The following is a 19,253-nucleotide window of genomic DNA, read 5'->3' as shown; positions in this document are numbered from 1 at the left end:
AAAAAAGTGTGTGCCACCACGCTTGGCCAGAAGAATATATATTTAAACACCAGCATTTTAAAGACAAATTCTTCCACTTCTATATATACATGTTTAATACTGAAAATAACATTTTAAACACAGCAAAAGAACAAAAATATAACCTTTACAAACAAAATGATTTTGTTCCAAAAGTCATGTTTGTATTCTTTAAAAAATTATTCTGGGGCTGGAGAGATGGGTCAGCAGTTAAGAGCACAGATTGCTCTTGCAGAGGACCCAGGTTCTATTCCCAGCACCCACATGGTGGCTACAAACTGTCCTTAACTCCAGTTCCAGTGGAATCCGAAGCCCTCTTCTGACCTCCGCAGCAATGCACAACATGGGTGCACTCACATACATGCAAGCAATACACTCATACACACAAAATAAAAATATTCTGTGTGTGCGTGCACGCATGCTCAAGGGCACATGTTTTGAGGTCAGGGAACAACTCTGTAATGTTGGTTCTCCTTCCAACACATGGGTCCCACGAAGTGAACTTTGGTGGTCAAGCTTGGTGGTAAGCAAATTTTACCTGCTGAGCCATATTGGTTGCCCCATTTTTGTATTTTCCAGAGAGAAACTCTAAACACAGCGTCCTGTTACATAAAAATGTTTTGTCATACAAAGCTGTGATACCTAAAATCTAGGCAACTGAGAAAGAGAGGATTCTCCAGTTCACAGCTGCATCCCCTCCCGACAGTGGATGATCTCAATCATTTTAAGACTCATTCACTGTAGGCGTACACTCTGTGAAGCAAGTTTCACTTAGCCTGACACCTTTACTCACAACACTAGAATGAGATTACCTACAGCAGAGACCAGAATCCCCAGCAGGGTCCATGTGTTCAACATTTACAAGCAACCCATAGCAGAGTCAGAGCTACTTCTGCCCAATCAAACATCAGCAGAAATGATCATTTTCCAGGCTGACACTGTAAACATCTTATTGTAGTTCCCTAGGCCCTTTCACAACATTCACCTAAAAGGTCATGTTCTATAAGCAGTTCCTAAATGTGACTTCCAACTAGTCTAAGTCCCTGGGTAACTGTGCAGTACTCAACACGAAGCACAGAAAGGAAGCTTGTGATGGGTTAAGTCAGTACTGGTACCATGTGTTAGCCACAACACAACCTCGTCTCTAATGTAAGCACATAAATACCCCACTTAATCATCTTAACATGAAACAGTCTCAGTATATCTACCTTTCTTTATCATAAAGTCTGGGAAATTGGGATATTTTTATTATCAAAAAACTCTACTTCACTGCTAAGGGCAAAAGTCAACTCTCAGTGGCTCAATGAGCTTAAGAAAATGCTCAGGGGCTGGAGAGATGGCTTAGCAGTTAAAAGCACTGGCTGTTCCTGCAGAGGACCTGGGTTTGATTCCCAGCATCTACATGACAGCTAACAACCGTCTGTAACTCCAGTTCCAAGGGAATCCAATGCCTTCTGACCTCTTTGAGCACTGCATGACATGGGTGCACTTACATGCACGCAAGCAATACATTCATACACATAAAAATAATTAATAAGCCGGGCGTGGTGGCACGTCTTTAATCCCAGCACTCGGGAGGCAGAGGCAGGCGGATCTCTGTGAGTTCAAGGCCAGCCTGGTCTACATAGTGAGTTCCAGGCCAGCTGGGGCTACATGGAGACCCTGTCTCAAAACGACCAAAAATAAATAAACAAATAAATAAAATATTAAAGAAAAGAAAATGTTCAGTCTGTAGATTACCTCAAAAGCTACAAAGTCACTTTAGAAATCAAAGTTCACAAAATAGCACTGGAGCTATGAAAAGAGCCTATTCAGAGGAGATGCAGTATAAGAGAAATGTGAAGGACTAACACGATGTAAGGATGCCACAAAACTCCTTGGGTCCTCTTGGGCCATGGAGATTACATAACCCATCTCCCTCTGCTCCAGTATTAAAAAATTAACTCCTATTTGAAAGCCTCCTAACTACTCCTTGGGACATCGTACATGTCTTAATCCTATTTCTTAAAATAAAATATAACCTTTTTGGTTTGGGGCCAACTACTTGGCTTCTTTGGGATTACCACAAGACTTATTGAGAGATTTAAAAACCATCATGTCACTATCAGCCTAAATGCATGCCTTAAAGAAAACTATATTCATTTATCCACCAGTTTCTAAAAATTCCAATTATACATGCACACAGAAAGAAAAAACATTAACTAAAGGTCCTGATGTCTACTGCTTATATAACTCATGACTTATATAACATGGATTTTGAAGCAGCTAGACCAATTTCCACAGGAAATGGGTTATACAACATCCAGTTGTGTTTCGGAGGAAGGCAGAAGATGGGGAAAAATGAAATTGTTCCTCTTTCTATGTCACAATAAATCTCCCACTTATAACCTTCCCCGTTCCCACTGCTTTCAGCCCCTTCACATCTCTGAAATCCCTAGTATGGACTTCCTGATCTAACGGGACAGTTCCCAGCTGTGGACAGTACAATCAGATCTTCCCTATCAGTGACAGTGCAACTGTACGAACCCAGGCTTCTCACAACATGTGTCTGTCTTACAAGTGTGCTTTTCTGTCTTGATGCCCCTTGGAATGGCCCTTCACATTTACTGTGAAGACAAAGATCTTCTGAGAATGGCTCAAACACCCTCCAACACCCTCCACAAAGTCTATCTCAAGCCCAGGCTAAACTGTGGCTATGAATTGGAAATGTGACTAGTGCCACCAGTTGAAACCACATTTTGGATATAAATAAAAGCTTGTCTTTTGGGTTTTTTTTAAAAAAAACAAAACAAAACTGGAGCTAGAACCCAGGATGTCTTAAATGCTAGACAAAGTCTCCAGCACTGAGCAAACACCCCCTCCCTGTATGTGTTTTTTTTTTTTTTTGGTCTTTTTGAGACAGGGTCTCCCTGTAGCCCCAGCTGGCCTGGAACTCACTGTGTAGACCAGGCAGGCCTTGAACTCAGAGAGATCCGCCTGCCTCTGCCTCCCAAGTGCTGGGACTACAGGTGTGCGCCACCACACCTGGCTGTATGTATGTTTTAAAACAAAAACCATTTTAACCATTTTTAATGAACCTACCAGAAAAAAGTTTAAATTTTATTTGGTTGGGATTCTATTTCTAAGATGAAAATGTTCTAATGAAGAACTCTGTGTCTATCCCTGTCATGTCTTACTAAAATCATTTGTACAAGTAAATCATTTGTAAATCATTTGTAAGCTCCTTGGAGCAAACCTCCCACAGTATCATGCACACAACTGGTATGAACAAATAGCTACTAAATGAAAAGATCCTGACATTAAAAAAAAAAAAAAAAAAACAACCTTGCCCATTTGGTAGTCTTCTCCCCTTTCACATGCAATAACCCAAAGCTCCTAGTCCTCAAAAGCACGTTATCTCATTCCTCGTACTTTGGTGCCTCACATCAGAATTCTCTTACTAAACTACCGCTTTAGCTACACCTTGGCCTTTACTCAACAATCTCAGCAACTCCTTCCTGCTATGCCATCAGTTACTCTAAACTCTACCTAGCTTTCAAAGTCATTGCACCTTGGCAGTCTCTCCTGGCCTGGGAGGCTTTCTTCTTTGGGTTGAGACCATCATTCTTCAACATGCACCCTTTTCTCAGATTACACATTCCCATATACTATGTAAATACCATGCTCAAACATGCCTGAGACTGCCTCTGCAGTTCTCTTCATCTAGAATGTTCTCCCAGATGCTTTCCTTTCCTATGTAGACTCTATCCATCCAGGGCTACACAGCTCAGACTGATGCACACACCAGACTCCCAACACACACGCAGCCTGTTACACAGTCTAGGACTTTTTTCACAGCTCTGTGGCACAGATGGTGAAGGCTGTGCCACTTAGGTTCCCCTGAAAAGGGGAAAGCTTCACACGTAATTCTCAAACTGGGTGAAGCATAAAACTCATGATCAAAAAAAAGTCTGCTAAGTTTTAAACACTCACTGCCGGGAGAACAGAGAGCAGTTTCCTCGTACATTCCACAGCAGAAAGACACCTGCTATTACATGGCAAGGAGCTGGCAAACCCAGCCATTCAATGTAAGACAAGACAACCTTCAGAAGAGTTGTTGTGCACAAGGGGTGGGGAATTAAAGAACAATAAATGTGGGCATTTTTCTTAAAAGAATACATACTGGGGCTGGAGAGATGGCTCAGCGGTTAAGAGCACTGACTGCTCTTGCAGAGGACCCGGGTTCGATTCCCAACACCCACATAGCGGCTATGAACCGTTCTTAACTCCAGTTCCATGGGAATCTGAAGCCCTCTTCTGACCTCCATGGCATTGCATGACACGGGTGCACTCACATGCAGGTAATACACTCGTACACACAAAATAAATAAAATATTTAAAAAAAGAATATATACTACACAAACAAATCTGAAGATTATTATTTCTCTCACAGTACCTGTATATCACTGTTTTAGCCAAGTGTAAGCTTTGATTAAAAAAAAATTTTTTTTCCTGGCTAGTGATGGCTCAGTGGTTAAGAGTACTGACTGCTCTTGCAGAGAACCCAGGTTCAATTCCCAGCACTGACTGTTTATAACTCCAGTTCCAGGTTATCTGATGCCCTCTTCTGATGTCCATGGGCAACGCATGACACAGGTGCACATACATGCATGTATACAATACATTCATACACACAAAATACATAAATAAAATATTAAATTTTTTTTTTCCAAAAAGTGTTGGGTAGTTCAGTGGCAGAACACTTGTTACACATGTGCAAGGCCTTGGATGAATTTTCAGTACCCCTACCAAAAAAGAGGAACTAAGTTTAGATTTTTTTTTTTTTTGGTCTTTTTTGAGACAGGGTTTCTCTGTAGCCCCAGCTGTCCTGGAACTCACTATGTAGACCAGGCTGACTTTGAACTCAGAGATCCACCTGCCTCTGCCTCCCCAGTGCTGGGACTAAAGGTGTGTGCCACCACACCTGGCTAGATTGATATTTAAACAGAAGTAGTTAGATGTTAATGTAAGACTCAACCTCTCAAAACTGACATACATATTTACTTCTATTCACAGCTGCCGATCAGATTTTCTTGACATAAGGAGTGGTGGTTTTATCATAAGGACATACCTTGCTTCTGAGACATTCAATGAGGATCCCACCAAGAATATATTGGCTGGACAGCCTCTATTTGCTTTCAACCAGAACAGACAAACTCATTAGAAGCCACAGTGTAGCCCTGCAGCGAGCCAACAGATTTTCCTCATGCCTGGCATATTTTAGGAAGATGGTGACATGCTTGAGAACAAAAGTTCTCAAGTATACCCACGTAGTGGTGATGGGTGTCAATCTGTTCTAAGCCGCTGGATGCTGCAAGTCACAGGACTGCGAGGCAACAACTGATAAATTAACAAATGCTTAGTGAATATTGGAAACTACTTAAATATCCAACAACAGAGAAATGGTTAAAATTTTGTCAATGGTAAAATAAAAGATTTCATAGGAAAAATACATTTAAGATATATAGGGGCAGGGAAGAAAGGTACACAGTATTTTTGTAAAGTATCTCCTAAAGAACATATAAACATGATTAGAAGTCAATACTAAATGGCTAAGGGTAGTAATTTCACCAATGTTACCTCTAGGTGATAACAGATTTTTTTAAATTCTCTAATTTTTTTTGAGACAGGGTCTCATTATGTAGCCCTGGCTGGCCTCAAACTCACAGAGATCCATCTGCCCCTGCTTCCCAAATGCTGGGATTAACGGTATATGCTACCATGCCTAGAGCCTCTATAATTAAAATTTTTTTTTTTTGTTTCTAATTGTGTTGTATGATGTGTGTATGTGAAGGGTCCATGTGGAGGTCAGAGGCAACTTTGTGGAGTCAACTGTCATCACGCTTGTGCAGCAGGCTCCTTATTCACTGAGCCATCTCACCCACCTAGGTGGTTAATATTTTTATAATCCTTGTCTTTCATTATTCCTTTAAATTTCACACCCCCCCCTTTTGGAGTCAAGAATCTCACTATGTAGTCTAGGCTGCCCTGGTCCTTATGATCTGCCTTAGCCTCCTGAACACTCAAATTATAGATGTATGCCAACATGCCCAGCTACTTATTACTTTTTAAAACTGTTTTCACCCCATGTCTTTTTTCTTTTGGGGGGGGGCAAAACACAGAGAGGCACAGGATCTGGGCTGAGTTGTATATGGGTAGGCTTTCTACAGTCAGTTTAAGAATACAGTCCATGGTAAGTACTAAGGGACAAATTATTTTGTTTTCTAAGAAAACGGCCTTTGGAGCTGCAGAGATGGCCCAGCAGTTAAGAGCACTAGCTGTTCTTGCAGAAGACTCAGGTTCAGTTCCAGGCACCTACATGGTAGTGGACAACAGTGTGTAACTCCAGTTCCACAGGAATCCGACATTTTTCGTATGTGTGTGTTCTTCTGACCTCTGTGGGCATTGTACAACATGGGTGCACTTAAGTGCAGGCAACATACTCATACACTTCAAATATAAAATAAAAGAAAAAAGCTTAAAAAAAATAAGCCACTGGTACAGACAAACACCCCACCCCACATTTTTTGGAGGACAGAACAGAGCCTTGGGCATCTGAGGTTTTACTTTTAAATGTAGCATTACCACTGAGCTACATTTCTAGCCGTTGGTGTTTAATATGGGTGCTCACCATGTAAGCCCAGGCTAGCCTAGAACTGTACACCCTCCTGTCTTCACCTCCCAGTGTTAGGAATTACCTCAACTGTACATGAAGCATATGGTGCTGTTTTCAGGAAAGCCCTACACAAGACAAATGAGATTCTATAAGGCAACAAGGTGATTTCCTCCACATTCCCAGTCCTGTTTCCGAAGTGTTGAAAGCAGACATTAACAGTTGTCAGGTAAGATATTAAAAGCCAGGTGCCGCTGCAGTGATTCTCAAGAGTAAAGGCTCACAGGCAAGGAATTCTTGCTCTTGAGGCCCTTCACAAAAAATGTATCGCATATAATCCAATGTCTGTTGAAATAACTGCAAAATGAAAAATATTTCCAAGAATTCTTTGGATTATTCACTAAGAGTTACAAATACAAGCAGTGTGCCCTGTGCATTCCCAGAGCTTAAGCTCTAATAATAGAAACACAAGAAGGAAGCACGTATTTAAAGATACAATGCTTCTTTTAGAAAACAAACCAGCTAGAATTAGAGGGAAGAGGTTTAGTTTAAAAGTATGTGTCCTGCCGTAGCACACGCCTTTAATCCCAGCACTTGGGAGGCAGAGGCAGGCAGATCTCTCTGAGTTCAAGGCCAGCCTGGTCTACATAGTGAGTTCCAGGACAGCTGGGGATACAGGGAGACCCTATCTCAAAAAAGACCAAAAAAAAAAAAGTATGTGTCCTGCAGGTACAAACATCTAAGTTAGTAGCATTAAAAATGAGTTTTTCTGTGTGAAACAGTATATTTTAAAATGCAATGGAGATCTTTTTTAAAGGTTAAAACCTCATTCAATTTTATGTCTTATAGGGTTTATACTGAGTTCAATATTGTACAACTATTAATTCAACTGTGAACCCAAAAATTTACAGCCAATTTTGAAAGAGATGCATCTTTGCTCTGGAAATTGTTATTGAATATGTTAATGCAATAATGAAATGCTTCTTCTAATCATGTAGTTATTAAATAATTACAAAAAAAAGTTATGTGTCCTGTGGCTGGAGAGATGGCTCAGCAGTTAAGAGCACACACTACTCCTGTAGAGGACCTCAGTTCAAATCCCAGTACCCACTTCAGGCACCTCACAACTGCCTGTAACTCCAGCTCCAGGGGATCCAATGCCTCTGGCCTCTGTGAGCACCTGTACTTACATGTATAGCACCCCCCAAATAATTAAAGTATGTGTCCTAACTCCTTTTATGGGATGGTAGGGGAGGAATAGAGGAAACTATAGGTGGCAGAAAAAAATGGGTATGAATAAAGTCTATGTATATATTCTTAGATGTCAGAAAAAGCAAAGACCAAAGCAGATAATGAATGAAAACAATTAATCCACACAGAGGAAATGGGGCAGAAATATCTTTAAAAATCTAGGCTCAGAGTTTTCAATGGGTTTGGACCAGCCTGCAAACTCTGAACAGCATTCACTGATGTACCATTCTAGACAGAGCATCCCTAGCACCATAAAGCAGAATACGTTTGTATTTGAAAAACAAAAAAGCATGCCATGCTACCACAGGGGGAAATGGCAAAGTCAGTGGGACCAGTTGGTTAGTGGGTGTTATCCAGAAAGGTAGGCACTCTTGGGCTCTCAAAGAAACCACTCACTGAAAAACACCTACTCTTAAAAATGTCTGTGCTGTTCCACACACAAAATGTAGTCATAATAACTTTAATTTCATTCAAACATTTGCAGGTTCTTTGCTGCAAACAGAAACACAGCACATGAGAAATACAAAGCCATTAGCTTTAAGTCCAGTGAATACTGAATTATGAAGAGAAACTGCAGCTCTATTTCACAATCTCTTCCTCCCATCATCAGTTGTGGATTTTTATTATTTGTTTTGCAACAGGGTTTCCTGTAGCCCAGGCTGGCCTCTAACTCCCTAGGTAGTTGAGGGTGACTGTGGTGGTTTGATAAGAATGTCCCCCATAGGCTCAGAGTACTTGGATACTTGGTCAGCTGGTGGCACTGTTTTGGGAGGGTCATGTTATCCCTAGGAGGTAAGGCCTTGCTGGAGGGAGCCTGTCACTGGGGGCGGCTTAGAGACTCCATAGCTATGTCCCATTTCCAATCTCCCCCCCCCCCCCCCCCCCCGCCTGCTTCCTATGCCTGCTTGAAGATGTGAGCTCTCAGCTTTCTGCTCTGGCTGCATCTTGCCACACCTCCCCTACCACGATGGACTTGGAACCATAAGCCCAATAAACTCTTGCTTCTGTAAGTTGCCTTGGTCATGGTGTTTTATCACAGCAACAGAAAAGTAGTGACCTTGAACTCCTGACCCTTCTGTTGCCACTTCCCAAGTGCTGGGATTACAGGCACACTCCCTCAGCCCCATGTATATCAGCTATTGGATATCACTACTAATTAGGCCCAAATGAGTCAACATTCAACCTAGAACAATGAAGGTATTACTCAGTAAGTCCAAGGTTACATAATGTAAATAAGACATAATGACAATAAACTGATCAGTTGGCTGTAAGTAATCAATCCTAAAAGACAATACGCTAATTCATAAGGGCAGTCCAATTGACTGACCCTATAAATAGGTTTCAAAAAGTCTGACCCACTCAGTTCAATTTACCCACATGACACACCAAGTCTACAGGCTAACTTGACTTGATGAGTCTGTTTTCTCACATGACAGGCAAATCTACTTAATAGGAGTCTTGAAAGGAGTAAAGCTGGTGGGAATGTTAATCAGTATGGCCAGTGTAGAAGTTTCTCAAAAAGCTAAAAGCAGAACCACAGCATGATTCAGCTGCACCACCCCCAGGTACATTCCCAAAGACCCCTCTAACCTACTACTACTCATCCATGGGCACTGCTGCTGTACTCACCATGTCTAAGAAATGGAAACAGCCTGATGCCCATCAACAGATGAATGGATAATGAAAATGTAGTACATACACATACTGAAATGGATTTTTACTCAATTACAAAGAAACTAAAATTTTAAGAAAAAAGATGGAGCTGGAAAATATACTTGATGAGGTAAGAAGTCCCAGAAAGACAAAGACATCATGTTCTCTTTCATATGCAGAATCTACTTCAACTTTTTGGATTGTGTGTTTAGAAAGTGCCTACAAGAGGGGGAGGGGACAGTACAACATGTGTAACTCAAAGTAGAAGGGGAAAATGGGGAGTGGAGAGGGTTAAGAGGGAGTGGGAGGTGTTAACTAAAACTAAGGCTATACGAAGTCTCATCATAGAAACTCACTATTAATAAGCTAATGTAAAAAGTGTAACTCAGGGGCTAGAGAGATGGCTCAGTGGCTAAGAGCACTAACTGCTCTTGCAGAGGACCCGGGTTCGATTCCCAGAACCCACACGGCAGCTACGAACCATCCTTAACTCCAGTTCCAGGGGAATCCGAAGCCGTCTTCTGACCTCCGCGGCACTGCACAACATGGGTGCTCTCACATACATGCAGGCAATACACTCATACACATTAAAAAAAAAAAAGTATAACTCAAAACAAAAGTCTGAATGGAGGTACCTTGTACAGCTGGTTAATGCTGCTCCCAGAAGCCATGGTTATTGCACGAAGTTCCCAGTGTCAGGAAGAGCTTGTCAAGGAGGTCCAGAGGCCCCCAAAACAACACAGAGCATTAATCTTGAGTGCCCACCAGAACTACATGATAAGACCCTATTGCTAAAGACACTACAAACTTCGGTTGCAAGACAAAGAAATCAAGCTACAACTAACCTGGGAATGTCCTCCCTGCTGGCTAGCTTTCATAGTGCCAGAAGAGGCTATGGAAGCCACTAAGAGAAAAAACGTTATCAGTGATATTATCCAGTGGTGGACCCTGCATGCTACAATACTAACCTTCCAGGAAGATGTGCTCACTGGTATACAGCAGCACGAAGTTTATGGGATGTACTGGTTGTCTGTCAACCGGACTCAACCCAGAATCACCTAAGAACAGAGGTCAACAGAGTAACTGTCTTCACTGGGTTGACCTGTGAGCATGTCTGTGGGAACTGTCTTGATTGATAACTGATGTGAGAGGATCCAGACCACTGGTGGTGGCACCATTCCCTAGGCAGGACATCCTCAACTGTGTAAGAGTGAAGAAATCAGCTGAGCCTCTAGAGGCAGCAAGCAGGCAGTATGGATGTATTCTGCTCTCTCTGCTCTTGACTGTGGATGTGATGTGACCAGCTGTTTGAATTTCTGTATTGATTTCCCCTCAATGATGGACTGAAACCTGGAATTTTAAGTTAAACAAGCCCTTTCTTCCAAGTAGCTTTTGGTCAGAGTATTTTATCACAGCAACAGAAATGAAACTAGAAACTAGAAGAGGGGGGATAATCAATCATTTTCTTTTTTCTTTTGGTCTTTTTGAGACAGGGTCTCCCTATAGCCCCAGCTGGCCCTGAACTTAAGAGATCAGCCTGCCTCTGCCACCTGAGTGCTGGGATTAAAGGCGTGTGCTACCACACCTGGCACTCAATCACTTTCTTAATAGACAGGAGGCCTACTCCACAGGAGAGAACTGAAGCTCAGTATTGGAAAGTGGGTCAAAAGCCCACTGCTAGGGAGGTCATAGGCCTGAGGGGGAAACCTACTAATGCTGTTAGCTGTTTTGCTAACTGAACATGTTGTCAAACTGCCTTCCAAATATTCATGTTTATCCCCATAGATTTGTGTTACACTTAACCTTGACCAGAGGAGCTTCTTTCTGCAGTAGGCAGTGGCTAATGCCTTGCATAAAACTGGTCAAAATGCTGAGAATTAAGTGACTGTTGAATGTTCAGCCCTGATCAAGACATTTCTATCTGCCTGCCACTTTAACTCATGGATCATGGAAGAGGAGGGATAGAAAGAATGTTAAGAGTCAGAGGATGGGGAGGAATGCTGTGAAATACTGTATTCTGGACATGATATGGCTGTTGTACTCCTGAACTCACAGCTGCTCTGGTCACCAGCACAAGAAGGAGCCTGCCAACATTCCAGCACAGGTGGGGGAGGGGCACGTGAGGAGCTATTGGCAGTTAACAGCTGTTGGGGGGGGAGATTCATTTTGCTTCAGAGGTATAGCCACTGATTAAATCACTCATGATCTAGTAAATAACCCCACATCTATGAGAGAAAACCCCCTTATTAAGAGACTGTAGTATCCTATCAATAGAATTTTGTATTGTATTCAAGTAGCTGACTTACACATAATGAAAATTTCGGGAAAAAATTATCTTATGGTAGCCATTTATAGATTTTAATTACTTCTTCAAAATAAATAGTTTTCCTTCCTATTTAAAGCACTTAGAAGCAAACATGGTGAGAATCCAAAGGAAATCACAGCTCCAGGTGCTGAAGGCCTGTTTTACACTACAGTATCAATGCTTCTAAGCTTATCTACATGAATCAATAAACAATATTTTCCCATTGCAAAAAAAAATTTTTAATAGTAAAATTGTTGGGCTGGAGAGATGGCTCACCAGTTAAGAGCAACGGCTGTTCTTATAGAGGACCCACGTTCGAGTCCCAGCACCCACATGGCAGCTAACAACTGTCCCTAACTCCAGGTCCAGGGGATTGGATGCCCTCTTCTGACCTCCATGGGCACTGCATGACTTATATACATGCAGGCAATACACTCATACATATAAAACATAAATATTTTTTTTAAAAAAGAAAAAAAACCAAGCTGGGTGTGGTAGTACACACCTTTAACCCCAGCACTTGGGAGGCAGAGGCAGGCGGACCTCCCTGAGTTCGAGGCCAGCCTTGTCTACACAGCAAGTTCCAGTCCAGCTGGGGCTACAGGGAGACCCTGTCTCAAAAAGACCAAATTAATTAATTAATTAATTAAAAAAGCAGTGAAACTGTTTAAGGCCTTATCACCTTGAATGTGTCTGCTTGTCTACTAAATACTCTGTGAGCATGCCAATCAACAGCACCTACAGTACACTTCACATGAAGGCTACAATGGTCAGTGAGTAGAAGGACACCTGCTGTGCACTTCATTTCTTTGAAATCTAGCTTGCTCTCTTTATAGAGATGGCAGTGGACCAGGTATGGAAGTGCACGCCTTTAATCCCAGCACTTGGGAGGCAGAGGCAGGCGGATCTATGTGAGATCGCCAACCTATCTACTTAACAAGTACTAGACCAGCTGGGGTTACAAGCAGGCCGTGTCCAAAAAGAAAAAAAAGACAAGCACATGTTAATTACTTATGCATACTTCGAGAACAGGACTTTTCCAGGGCTTACTGCATCTTTGTTAGCACCTACAGTGGGCTGTAAACTTAAGGTAGGGAACCCAGACGATTACCCTTGGTCACACAACATGCAACACAATGCCACAGTCAATTTCAAACCACTTGATCTCTGATGCTTTTTTTAAAAAAAAAAAAAAGAAGTGAACAAGCTATTATTTCTTCTGTAGATATAGGCAGGTAGATCACATATGACCTATAAAATACAGACGGTATAGTCTACCTTAGACTCTTGTTTTGTGGTTGTTGGAGGCTACCCTGTAGCCTAGGCTGGCTGGGAACTATGTAGCCTTGTGTGGCCTCAAACTCCTGGCAGTTCTCCTGCCCCAGCTTCTTGAATGCTGGGATTACAAGGTATGAGCCACCATCATCCAGCTGAGACTTTCTGAAAAGCACCATCTCAGCTCAATCAGGACAGCACTACACTTTTTGATTACTATTTTTTCAGGTCTCAATCATGCTACTTACAGATTCAAACAGGATTCCAACAATTCCCCAAAACATTTTCTATCCATATCCTCCATACAAAAGTATCAGCTACCCATACAAAAGGCCAAAAGAGATAAGGGTTTAATAAGTAACAAACCGTGTGTTATGATCTGTCTAAGTGGACGGAGCACTTAGGGATTTATATCAACTGATATAATTCTAGGAACCTACAAGATAGGTGACACCACTTCCTTTTATAGATGTAAAGAATGACTTGCTCAGGGTCATATATCCATAGCAGAGCTGAGGTCTACACTAGCATTAATTTGTGTGTTGTGTGTGTATATACGTATAGGTTGCACATGCATGTAAGTGCACATGTGTGCAGAGGCCAGAGATCAACTTTTTGAAACAGATTTCTCCCAGGACCCTCCCATCTCTGCCTCCCCAACCCTGGATTACAAATGTATGTCTCCCATGCCTAGCTTCTTTATGTGGGTGCTGGGGATCAAATACAGGTCCTTATGCTTGCATGGCAAACTCCTGGTCAATTAAGCTCTCTCCCTAGACCTCAACATTAAAAAAAACTTGTTTATATTTCTTTTTGTGCAGAGGTCAGAGGGCAACTTTCAAGAGCTGGTTCTTTCCTTCCACCATTAGATCTCAGGGATCAAACTCAGGTCAGGCTTGGTGGCAGGTGCTGACCCATCTCATCAGCCCCTCAGCATTAATTTTAAAATTAACATTCATTTCTCAATGTAGCACAATCTTCTAAGATCAGTCACAATTCCCAACACTTAAAGGATACAACTCAATGTTTTTTTGAAGAATTGTGTGCAAGGTTATTATAGCAGTTACAGTATATGCCCAAAACTCCTCAAACTGTCAAACAAGCTTTTTAATGTAAGGGTCTCCTCTGAGGACAAATAACAGACGAGGCTCCTATCTACTTTATCTTAGCCTTTCATGTTTGTCCTGGTCAAGGCCAGTCAGAAATAACTCTCCTGGCTGGGTCTTTTAAGGAAAACAATGAAATAAACAACCAGGACAGGAAAACTTACATAATCAAGAACTGGCTAGAACTAAAAAAAAAAAAAAAAGTTAACCTACAACCTGCCAGAATAACTTAGTTTTATGAGGCCACTGTTCATTTTCATCCCATTATAAGTATCAGAAACATGTAACTGCCTCTCTTAGAAAGCAGTCTCCAGAGTCCCTTTTAGCACATATCACATGGTAGAAAGTACTTTAAATATATTTTTTCTCCTTTTGCACTCTCTGCAGGAAAATCCTCTCAGAATCCTGCTCCAGTTTCTCTACCGTGACATGACAGTGACTACCAGCATCTTATTCACATAGAGGTCTGATGCTTAAAAGTTACATAACTAATTTCCTGACCCTTAACTAGTGTGACTTACTGTGTGTTTTAGAAAACATACAAATGAAGGATCCTTTACATATCAGCCTAGTTTCTAAGGTTCCTCATTTTGAGGAAAACAGCTTTCATCTAGTCACTGAAATGCAGGGAATACATTACTACAAGATGCCAATAACTTACAACTTTCTCTCAATTTCCCTCCACTATTCTTTCCCAACAAAATATAAAAACCTAAAATACTACAGAAAAAGTAGTATGAGAAATAATGATGACTGGTAAGTTTCTCTCTAGCATGAATCAAGCACTAAAATAAACTACATTTTTCAGACACTTTCTTCTTTTCTAATTTTGTTTTATTTTATGTATATGAGTGTTTTGCCTACATGTATGTAAGTGCACCCATCAATGCAGTGCCCATGGAGGTCAAAAGAGGGTGTTGGATCCCCTGGAACTGGAGTTACAGGTGGCTGTTAGCCTCCATGTGGGCACAGGGAACTGAACCCAGGTCCTGTTAGAGCAGCCAGTGCTAACCGCTGAGCCATCTCTTCTAGGCCCAGACATTTTCTTCTACTATACACCAGCAATATCACCCCTACAAAGTCTGAAGGGGTACATCTTACCCCACAAATAAAGTATGTTGTGTATGTCTTTAGATTAGCTAAAATTCCAGCTTCAACACGTTAAAAGCATGCACATAAAAATTAAGGTGATCACTTAAGAAAACATACATGTTGTTCTAGAAGGTGAATCTATCATTACTCAGAGCTAAACAACCTGGGTTTGATTCCTGGTTTCAGCATTAACCCTGTGCTGTGCATATATGCATCCTTTGAAAAGTTACTCCTTACATCTCAGTTCCCTCGTTTATAAAATGAGGCTACTAATAGTACTCACCTCTTATTGACTGAAGACTAAATTAATGTTTGAAGTACTTACAACAAAGCTTTACACAAAGTGCTACAAGCGGTCACTACTGTGAGCACAGAATGTTTACCTGATGCTACTTCAAGTTGGCGATTAAGTCAAAAGGGTAGATTCTGTGTCTATGCTACATAGCATATATACTCTGTCCAATCTAAATATGGACACATGTATGATCAAAAATAGGTATTAAGATAGACTAGAGATAGGCTGATCAATGGATACTAAGTTACAGGTATACTGGAATTCAATTTCTGTTGTGCTATAGTGTTGATAAACTGTATATTTCAAAAATTTCAAAGAGCGTGATGGCCCACACCATTAATACCAGCACTTGACAAGCAGAGGCAGGCAGATCTCTGGAGTTGGAGGCGAGCCTGGCCTAGTTTCCAGGCCAGCCAGAGCTACACAATGAGACCCTGTCTCAAGGAGAAAAAAAAAGTTAGGACTTTATTTTTGCCACAAAGAAACAATAAATGACTGAGGAGATATGTTATTTGACTTAAACACTATGTGACATATACTTATATTTAAACATCACATGATATATCCATTAAAATGTACATTTTTTTATGTATCGCTTGAAAATTAAATTTAAAAAAAGTCTAAGTTACGGATGCTTATGATGCTTATTTTAATTACGTATGTCACAATACATCAAAGACTGCATTACCAGCCCAGCATAGAGGTGCACACCTGTAATCCCAGCACTCCTGGGGCTGAGGGAAGAAGACTGACACAGTGACTTTGAGGCTAGCCTAGGTTACATAGCAAAAACCTGTTGGGAGGTGAGGGGACTTCTGTTATTATTTGCACTGTCCAGATGAGAAAAATGACTTAGAAACACTGAATTTGCTTATACTGTAAAATAAACTGTACGATGCTATCAGTTTTTCAAAGCAATCTGTACAAAACAAGACTGGGTCTTATCAAAAAATAATTGGAGAAAGAAAAAGGACTCAGTATTCAATACAACAAAATTACTTGTATTTAACAAAAAGGTCTCAGGACAACTCTGGAGTTAGTAAACTAAGAGCCAGCGATCAATTATCTTGCAGAAGATTACACAGGTACTAAACGGCACCGGCAAGAACCGAATCAAATTCACCTAACCCCAACTCCAGTACTCTGTTTCTGGATCCACAGGCAAGTGGGAAAGATGCACTTTTTTGCAGCAGCCCAAATCCCTGGAGACTCTGCCTAGAGAACTGGTATCAAGGGAATTTGCCCAGACTGGTTTTACAGTCCATCTCCTCGATCTATAGCGCTCCAATTCTAAAATGGTTTCAATATAACACAAGCACTGCATGATGGGAAATGCACAGAAGATTACAGGGTAGGAACCATACTCCAGGGACTGACAGTCCATAAATATTTGCCACTGATGAAAGAGGATATTCAGTATGAAATTAGGTGTGTTAGGTTTGGACCAAATCACCTCATTTCTCACAAACACTTCATCTGTAGGATGGGTTTATGGTTTCTTATCTTATTGGAGGCAGAGGCTAAGAAAATAATTTATCAGTTGCTACTTAATTTTTAGCCCTCCATTTTGAAGACCATGCTTAAAATTCTAACTTGGGTCAAGTAAAACCAACTGGGTTTATATTCTTCATACTGTATACTGCTAAGGGCATGGATCTTAAAAAAAAAAAAAAAAAAAAAAAAAAAAAGGAGAGGGGACCACCACTCAGGCAACCCCAGTTAAGAAATGGGATACACTAGAAGCAGTCAAGAAAAAATTCATTAAGAAAAAAATCATATTATAAATTTCCAGCTGCAAAAAAAAAAAAGCTCAGTAACCACGTGTTCCATCCTGTAAACTTGGCGGATGTGTAACCATATGTGTAATCATACAGAACCTGAGATACAGTGAGAAAAGCAATTTCCATATTCTAAGCCTTATACCTTTCTGTTCTGGTTCCTCTGACCCGCTGATTTTATAGATTCATAATGTCTTGCCAAATTCCACCCTCCCACACAGGGCAAGGAAAATCAGTCCGATGCTTTAAGAGAAATGCATAGAAGGCAAACGCAAGAAACATGCATTTAAGAAAAATCTTACCAATGCTGCCACCTTTCAAACCCGCACTGCACGCAGGTTCTCCATTTGCAAGACATAGATGTACTCATCTGAAGAGGGTCCACATCCCTGCCCCCGCACCAGGGAGGTTTACCAGGCAAATTCAGGTGGGGGAGGGGAGTGGAACACGCATGAAGGAATTTAGGGTGCGGACACAGGAGATTCTGGCAGTAAATGACGGTATATATGAGAAAATACCTAATATTCAGCCTGCCTCCCCGACCCCCCGGGAATCCGGGTTGAGTCAGTAACCGGCTCCATCAAATTCATTTGATTCAAACCTCAAAGCTGCATTTCCCAGGGAATCTCGGGTCCTACCAGATTCCCACACCAGCGAAGGATGATGAAACAGCTTTACTGCAAAGTGGGAGAGGGATTCGCCGCCGCTGTCCCCAAGGTTAAACCCTTCCTCATGCAGGGGATTACCGGGGCACTGAGGCTCGGGACCTCGCGGCGTTCAGTTAAAATGTCAATTTCTAGACGCCACGAAGCACTGAGCGGGGGTGACTGGGCTGAAAGGGATGGTTCTGGCCCACCGGGGCTCAGGGCGGGGGAGCGAGACCAGGATCAAAGGGAGGCAGGGCGGGGGGAGTCCGGGCCCGAGGCCCAGGGGTCCCCTGCAGCGCGGGCCGGGCCGCACCCCGCGCAGCGCGGAGACCGAGGCCGGGGCAGCTCCGGGACGCTACGGCCCGGCCCCGGAAGCAGGGAGGGGCGGCGGCGAGTCCGGCGGCCGGCAGGGCGGAGGAGACCGCAGCTGGGAGGGCGGAGGAGGCCGCAGCCGCTCGTCCCTCCGGGCCGCTCGCCGCCACCCGGGAAGGGGCTAGGAGCCGGGGCCCCTGGGGGGCCGCGCGCCGCACTCACCGTGGAGGGCTGCAGGGCACAGCGCTTCCGGCGAAGCTGAGGGTGGCGGCCGCGTCCTTCCAAAGCCCACTCCTCAGGCGGCGGCGACCGTGGCTGCAGAGGCTGCAGTGGCGACGGTGGCGGTGGCGGCTGTGGCGGCGGCTACCGGGCTCGGGAATCAGCAGCGGCGGCGGTGGCTGCAGCTCCACTTCCGCTCCTGCTACCACTTCCGCTCTAGCCCAAGTCCCGCCCCACCCTGCGCCGGCACCTCATTGGGCGAGCGAGGCACGGGGTTGCCCCGGCCTCCCGAAAAGGGCGGTGACTGCCCAGAGGAGGAAAAGTCGCGGAGGGCAGGGATGGAGAGGGTGGGAGCGAGGTGGAGGCGGGCGCAGGGAAAGGAAGTGGGGCGGGGGAGCAGGAAGAGGAGGAAGGAGAGGGCGGGGCCGAGGACTGGGATGTGCGAGAACAGGGACTGCGGAGGGCTTGGCGTTCACCAGGCACAGGTTCCCACTGCGCCCTGAAAGGGCGGCGAAAGCCAGGCTCTCTTGCTGTGTGCTTAGGGAATCCTTTAGCTAGGGGAAAACAAATTGTTCAGCACTACACCGTCAGTTAATGTTCCTTGCAGTCCTGAAAGGTACTTCCTATTCCTCCCTTCTCCAGACGGAAGT

At 42.9% G+C, this 19,253-nt stretch overlaps 1 protein-coding gene across 2 annotated transcripts in view; it reads right to left on the bottom strand.

Annotated features, from left to right (window-relative positions):
- The window catches only part of Ywhab (tyrosine 3-monooxygenase/tryptophan 5-monooxygenase activation protein beta), a 28,979-nt gene extending 10,151 nt beyond the window's left edge, over positions 1-18,828 (bottom strand). Inside the window, exon 1 of one of the 2 annotated variants that reach the window (XM_008851022.2) lies at positions 18,607-18,828. The gene's annotated coding sequence lies outside the window, so the exon portion shown is untranslated. Of the gene's footprint in view, positions 1-17,727; positions 17,750-18,606 lie in introns of those variants that run through there. The other variant, XM_008851023.3, reaches the window with a different exon arrangement.
- Positions 18,829-19,253: the final 425 nt, after the last annotated feature.

This window comes from Nannospalax galili, unplaced genomic scaffold, assembly GCF_000622305.1.
Source record: "Nannospalax galili isolate Female #2095 unplaced genomic scaffold, S.galili_v1.0 scaffold205, whole genome shotgun sequence".
Classification (NCBI taxonomy): domain Eukaryota; kingdom Metazoa; phylum Chordata; class Mammalia; order Rodentia; family Spalacidae; genus Nannospalax; species Nannospalax galili.
The sequence above is the reverse complement of the archived record's forward strand: the minus strand, read 5'-3'. Positions and strand labels throughout refer to the sequence as shown.